Source organism: Strongylocentrotus purpuratus, unplaced genomic scaffold, assembly GCF_000002235.5.
Source record: "Strongylocentrotus purpuratus isolate Spur 01 unplaced genomic scaffold, Spur_5.0 spur5_scaffold_12, whole genome shotgun sequence".
In the NCBI taxonomy this organism is placed as follows: domain Eukaryota; kingdom Metazoa; phylum Echinodermata; class Echinoidea; order Camarodonta; family Strongylocentrotidae; genus Strongylocentrotus; species Strongylocentrotus purpuratus.
This window is the reverse complement of record NW_022145597.1, coordinates 32,452,581-32,459,506: the sequence shown is the minus strand read 5'-3', so window position 1 is coordinate 32,459,506 and position 6,926 is coordinate 32,452,581. Positions and strand designations below refer to the sequence as shown.

Below are 6,926 nucleotides of genomic sequence, written 5' to 3'. Positions count from 1 at the left end.
ACAAGACCAAATAACCAATGTTTTACCTCTTTATTTGAAAAATGAGATTTCCATATGTTTTGTACACAAATCACAAAAATGAGCGATTTTCGGGCTGACATGCGAAGACAAAAGGACACGTGACTTTGTAATGGTAGGTCCGATTTTCGAAAAATTTCTTTCAAAAGTTGCGCAAGACTCGAAAGAAAAAAGTCACAAAATTTCAGTGCAAGATTTTCTTGCGTTAAAAAATTATCGCGAAAAATGTCGAGGGGGGGGCTTCTCAAGCCCCCCCCCCGGGCTAAATAGGGTAAGATCTTTCAGCAATATACCACGGAGTAGTGAATTACAATAATCTAGATGAGACAAAACAAGAGTTCTTACAACTACATGGGAAGAATCTTTATCTCTATGATCTTCCTTATTCTACTGAGGTTACGTAAGTACAAATCAACAGATTATGAATAATTTGAAACATGATCTGACATATTCATACGCTTGTCAAAGGTAACACCTAATTTGCGAACATGTGGTGAAGGTGATCGATGATATGATCATCAATCTTAAGATGGACATGCTGTAACTGCTGATGGTGCTTTGGAGATGCCGCAATCATGAATTCTTTCTTGTCCTGATTAAGGTTCAGTGTATTAGCTAACATCCATGACTGAACATCAGACATACACTGTTGTAATTTGCGCGATGTATTGTGGATGCTTTGGGGAACCTTCGGATTACATGCGCAGTATAACTGGATGTCGTTGGCATAAATATGGTTTCGGACATTGTATTCATGTACCACTGGCTGAAGGTACATTTTAAAGCATTGAAAGCCGATTACAGAGCCTTATTAAAGGCACACCATATTCTAGACAAAGTTGTATTATTGTATTATATTTAAGTGACAGTATATATGAACGATTTTGACAATAGAGAGTTTCCCCCTTTTTTTCTGTTGCTGGGTGTAGTAAAGGGCGCTGTTTGAATGAGAATATTTTCCATTATATGGCCCTTTTTGGAGTGCATGGTTATCCCTTCGAATTTCATTCCATCGATTTAACAGGAACTCGCTGATAGTTGACAATATCAGTCGAGGTACGAACAAGCTTGACCACACCCATCAGGATCGCCATAGCAACCAATGTTGCTATCATTCCAAGGAGGAGCATCACAAATGGGTTGTAGGAAGACAGATCTGTGGTCATTGACAAATAACAAATATGATAGAACAAATGAATGTGGATTAGATATATCCGCATGCGTATCCATGGGAATAGGAAATGATCCCCTCCACCTTTTAGTAGAAATTGAAGTGAGCATCTGCTGATTTTTACAGATATTCAAATCCTTATTTTATCCTGTTAAGGATCACCATAACTGAGTGCACTTTATAGTTATCTATGAGGAAAATGTTCCATATCCAGGTTTTTTAAATGATTGTTGTTACAAACTAGCACATACCATTAGTAGCCATATTGTTGGTTGAGCGACGGATATGAATCGGACCATTACTGATTGTCTGAGTGGACATAACGGACGAAGATCGACGTTTGCGGTCGGGAGGTGGAGATTCTGAGGGGCATCCTGCGTCTCGAAACGATTGAGCCTTCGCGGCACCACAGACCTTCACTGAACAGTGAATGTACACCTGAGGAAAAGATATGATTATGCATGCATTACAATGCATTCTTAAAGTAATATCTAAACAACCAAACACATGTTCTTTTAAAGTTTCCCTACTTTTTAAAGGGGAAGTCCGCCCTGATATTAATTTGGTTTTGATCGAAGCAAAAGAATGAAAGAAAGAAACAGGCCAGTGAAAGTTTGAATTAATACCCAATTAAAAATAAGGAAGTTATGAACTTTTGAAGGTGCCATCAATCAGAAATAAATTGGATTCTCTGTGACGTATCTTTGAGGTCCCCTCCCGTTTGCCCTGTACTAAAAAAACTTCTGAAATCTATATTATCTTTCGAAATTCTCAACCGTACATTCACCCTAAATATAATTATTGCAAATATGTTTTTTTAATATAAACCCTGTTTGAAACATATCTATTTTATCATCAATAACTAAGAAAATGAAAGTTTTATGAAATTCTATGTATAGAGCAAAATGGAAAGGAGCTTGCAAGGTGCCTTACAGTGTTGCATTTTTGTGTTTCACTGATGACAACTTCAATATTTGTTTCCAACTATCCTATTTTTAACCGATTATTGCCCAAATTTTCACTAATTTGTATCTCTCATGTTCTGCTTTTATTAAAACCAACTTAATATCAGGGTGGATTTCTCCTTCAAGGTGGGCAATTATGATCGAAGAAAAAAAAACCTTCAAAAAAATCTTGTTCAAGTATGCACTTTAAAAAAAAGATGATGTAAAGTAAAATACGATTCAAGTTTCTGTATCTTATACCATAGAGCTCAGTGAATGTGTTCAAGACCTGGGTTGCACACAGTTGCCATTTATTTACACTAAGGTAATTACTGAACCCAAAGAGACAGAGCAGAGATGACTTAACTGTGGGCCGAGATTCTACAGTTTTTTCTTTCTTGAAATATACTCATGAAATGGGCAAACAAAGTTGTAATACAATTAGGTATATAAGTTCCATGCCAATTAAATATTTTACCTCAGTGTAATCTCCAACAAAGGCAAATGCCTTGAAAGAAAAGCCTTCTCGATTCAATCCAAGGAGACGATAGATATCAACTGTTCCTTCATCTGGGCAACTGTAGAACCAATTGAAAACAAAGTACTAGAGTTAGGAGTCATAGCCATGGGAGAACGGCTAGGGAATCATGAAATCTCGTTGAAGAAGAATATTAATGGTAGTAATAATATTAATAATGATAATAACAATAACTACTACTACTACTACTACTACTACTACTACTACTACTGCTAATACTACTATTACTACTAATTCTAATAATAATAATACTTATAATGATAACAAGAATTTTTTTTACTATTACTACTACTTCTACTGGTACTACTACCACTACTAGTACTTATAGTAATTTTGTTTACCTATAGAAGCCTGGCGTATTTCGTTCAATCAGCTCTTGAGTCTTCGGGTTACACAAACTTCTGTGAAAAATCCATTCCTAATTCCCCAAGGGTCAGGTATAATGCTTGTGTGATATACTTTCCTCTCAATTAACGCCAAAGTGTTGGGTCCAGTTTACCAGATATTTTCTAAAAAACCTACAGCAAATCTAAGAAAACTCATGACTCTGCCCAAAAACTGTTAATACGGGATACATATTTGTTTTAAAAAAGGCTAGCGATCGACGCCTCTTTATTGTTGATCTCTTTTCACAAAATTTGTTGCTCTTATTTGTATTTGTTTGGCGATCAGTCAGGACCGAACATTTTTGCCACTAATATTCATTGTACTATTCTGTACTGTATATACCTTTCTCAAAGAGCATCTGTGAAAATATATGATTATTTGCATTCAATTTACCCAACCTTTAGTGAATATTGGGGGATATTTTCACAAAAAATTGTGTAAAACGACAACATGAAGCACACAACCTTTCGTGATTATGAGGGTACCTTTTTACGAAAGTTTGTGGACCCGACAACCCGACCCGACGTGAACACCCGATGGGACGAAGTAAGCCGAGAAGCCTCATCAGCATCAATGCCGATCCTCCTGAGGGCCTTGAAATTATTATTAACCCAGCAGTAAACCAGTTACCCATTAAAACCTGGGTGGAGGGTGGCAAATATGGAGTAATATCCTGCCAAAAGACCTACATGCCGGCCTTGGATCAGGACCCCAACCCTTGGTATAAGAGTCAAGTGAATGAACCACTTTATGATCACTACGTGATTTATTTCACAAGGCTCATGAATAGTTCTACTAACCTAGAGCAATTAGAGAGTATTGTCCATTGGAATCCATGTCTTGAGTGGTTGTCGCCCAGCAGCGATCAATAAACATACCAACATCTGATATGGACTCAAGACCCACAGCAAAATAGAGGTCATCTCCTTGCAAGACAACAGCGGTGGCGTACGAATTCAGCTCAACAAAAGTATCTGTCAGGAACCTATCTAGTCTCAGATTGAAGTCACCAGAGCCCTTGTCGCTAAAGGCTATCTCACCAAGTTGGGGTTGAAGGACCCACTGACGATTTCCTCTTTCTTGAGGCAACATTCAACCTTAACCTGCATTTGATAAGCACGGGTGATCACTGTACCATCCTCCAAACCAGGCTTGGCGTAGGTGATTTCATTCGAGAAAGTAATAGTTGTGTTATCCTCCTGTAATGACACCAAGATATAACAAATAAAATAGTATTATTACCAAAAAAAAAATCCAGTATCGAGTTCGATAAAATACTAATGTAAACATTGTAACTGTGATTACGAGTGTCCGGGGGACGGGGGCTTCGGGGGCTGAAGCCCCTCTCACGCCCCCCCCCCAAAAAAAAAAGGGACAGGAAAGACGAATGCTCCTTAGAGACCAATGATTTATAAAGTGAATAAATTGAGAGTCACGTACCGTCCTTCAAGACATAATAGGCAGTTTCGTTGAAGAAGAAAAGGGTCTTAATTAGCACCCCACGCATGAAAATGTTTGGGGGCACATTTGCCCAGATACCTAAAAGTCAATGATGATAAAAGCCGACATCTCCCCCCCCCCCCCCCCCCCCTCCCACCACCTAGCGACAGCCGTCGCTTGCCATTTTTGAATGTTATTTCATATGAAATAAGACTGTATTACTCTGTATGAAACAATAAATAAATATCTGTTGGCAAAATAAATAGGATTTTAACTGGCAATCCGGGACCTGGACGTGAAAACATTGTTGTATAATGCATATTAAATGACAAGTGCAGTATATTATGTAAGCACAATAATATGGATAGACGGAGTTAGAATTGATACTCAATTTTCTTCAAATTTGTATATACAGGTAGGTATTGTGCGTTCATCAGTGCTAATACAATTTCTGTAATAAAAACATAGGGATTCTTCCTTAAAGTTTGACAAAAATATACCAGATTATAAAATGACAAAATCGAGATTGATAGGACCTAACATTAATACGCCCGGAATTAAAAAAGGAGTAAAAATATGTTTTCAGTTGTTGTTTCATAAGAAATTAGCAAAGGGCGAGTAAATCATGTCAATTTTATGAAAATAAACATGTACATCGTTGATAATAACTCCCTTTATTATTTGCATCTGCCCATGAGATGAAATACTACCCATAAAATGGAGAAATAATTTTTGTTTACTTCTGTGTGCTTCAATTTAATTTTCTCGATTGATTAATGTCAAGTGCCATTGTTGAGGAATAAGATTTCAAATACCATTATTATTACCCTGTTATGTGACATTTCCCAAGTTTAAGAAGATGAAAAGACACAGAAACGTCAACAACACGGTGGAATTGGATGAAGAGCAAGATTGATTTCGGGACATTGAATATCAGTACTTAAAATAATATAAAATATATCATTATTTGGAATGAAGGTAAACAGATTTTATTCAAGCCAGCATGTCATGCGTGTTGCAGCGAACTTTAAATCAAACATGATTATTGAGGCTCTGCCCCTGGACCCCACACAGTAAGGGGCTGGGCTCTACTGGATCGAGCCAAATATTATGTTTAAGCCCCCTCTTCACAAATCCTGCACACCCAATGGTATTGGTAGCCATGGTAACAAGAGTGATTCATACGGTTATCATTTAAGGAGTCATACCTCAAAGGTGGTGCCACATTGATCGTATTCTGTAGTGAGAGTGATCTCATGAGTGCTAGTCGAGCTGTTTACACCGGAGCAGGAATGGTTTCGAAAATGAACAGCACCTGCGTCACCTGGGACTAGCTGTTTAGCTATGGTGACGGTCATTGAAGTACTTCCACACACAACAGATGTCACTGGTATAAGAGAATTGTCAAGAGCAAAGAAAATGTCAATTAGGCCTACTTCACCCTTTTATTTTATCTCAGGTGTCAGAAGCAAAGATTGCCGTATTAGGGTGCGTATGGGTGTGTGGGTGCGTGTGTGTTCATGCATTCGGGTTGTTCAAACATCCTGGCTAAATCAGGATGTGACAAGAATCCGTTCTAACGTACGTACTAATAAAAAATATTCCAAGATACTAATTACACTTTTTCTGACACAGAAAGCCAGCAGATCCTGCTGGGCATTTGCAGGAACCTTGCTCATCACAGTTCGCTCCAACTGAAACAAATCGGAAACAACCCTTAGTTAAAGATAAACTTGAATTCTGGTTAGAAAAAAAGAAAATTAATTCTCACAGAATAAACAAAACTTACACTGAATGTTCAAAATTACAAATAAATGTCATTTGCCAAACCGTGACAATTTTGGTAGAAAATGTATAGACTCTAGACTACTGGCTGAGTAATGAGCATATAAGGATAAAGAAATCAAGGTACATGTAAGTACACTCAGGTAAGCATAGATAGTCAATGCTAATGCGTATTGACCTCTAGCACTGCACTACGCGTTAATAGGCAGCATTTGAATATATGAATAGTCAATACACTCATTATACACAAATGCACACAATCATGCCGAATTGGCTGATCGGCAAGTACTACAGTAGACTTACAATTTGATTTTTTAAATTATTCTTTCTAACATCGGTAAATTAAAAAAATTGTATTTACTGCTATTTAGGTGTCATCAATTGTCACTTAAGTTCTGATTTTTTAGTGAAATCAGTTGAGTTTTGTACAGAAGTGTTTGAAATATTGAGAATCAATAGCACAGCTAAGTAGGGCTCAATCTGGCATATTATCGGAAGGCTTATCCGCAATATACAGAAAAATAACCGTAACCCTACTTGAAGGTGTTCAAACTATCTTAAAATTAGGTACTATGTCTCTTTTGCAGCCAACATCAAAGTCTGTAGAATACATTGCAAGAATTATGAATATGTCATGTATGTC

General features: G+C 37.3%; 1 long non-coding RNA gene across 1 annotated transcript; it reads right to left on the bottom strand.

Moving 5' to 3' along the window:
- Nucleotides 1–398: 398 nt before the first annotated feature.
- LOC100890282 lies at nucleotides 399–6,235 on the bottom strand. Its single transcript, XR_004063621.1, has 6 exons — nucleotides 6,118–6,235; nucleotides 5,707–5,885; nucleotides 3,858–4,257; nucleotides 2,612–2,711; nucleotides 1,441–1,627; nucleotides 399–1,174 (listed from the first exon to the last, which is right to left on the bottom strand). It is a non-coding gene; the product is annotated as a ZP domain-containing protein (long non-coding RNA).
- Nucleotides 6,236–6,926: the final 691 nt, after the last annotated feature.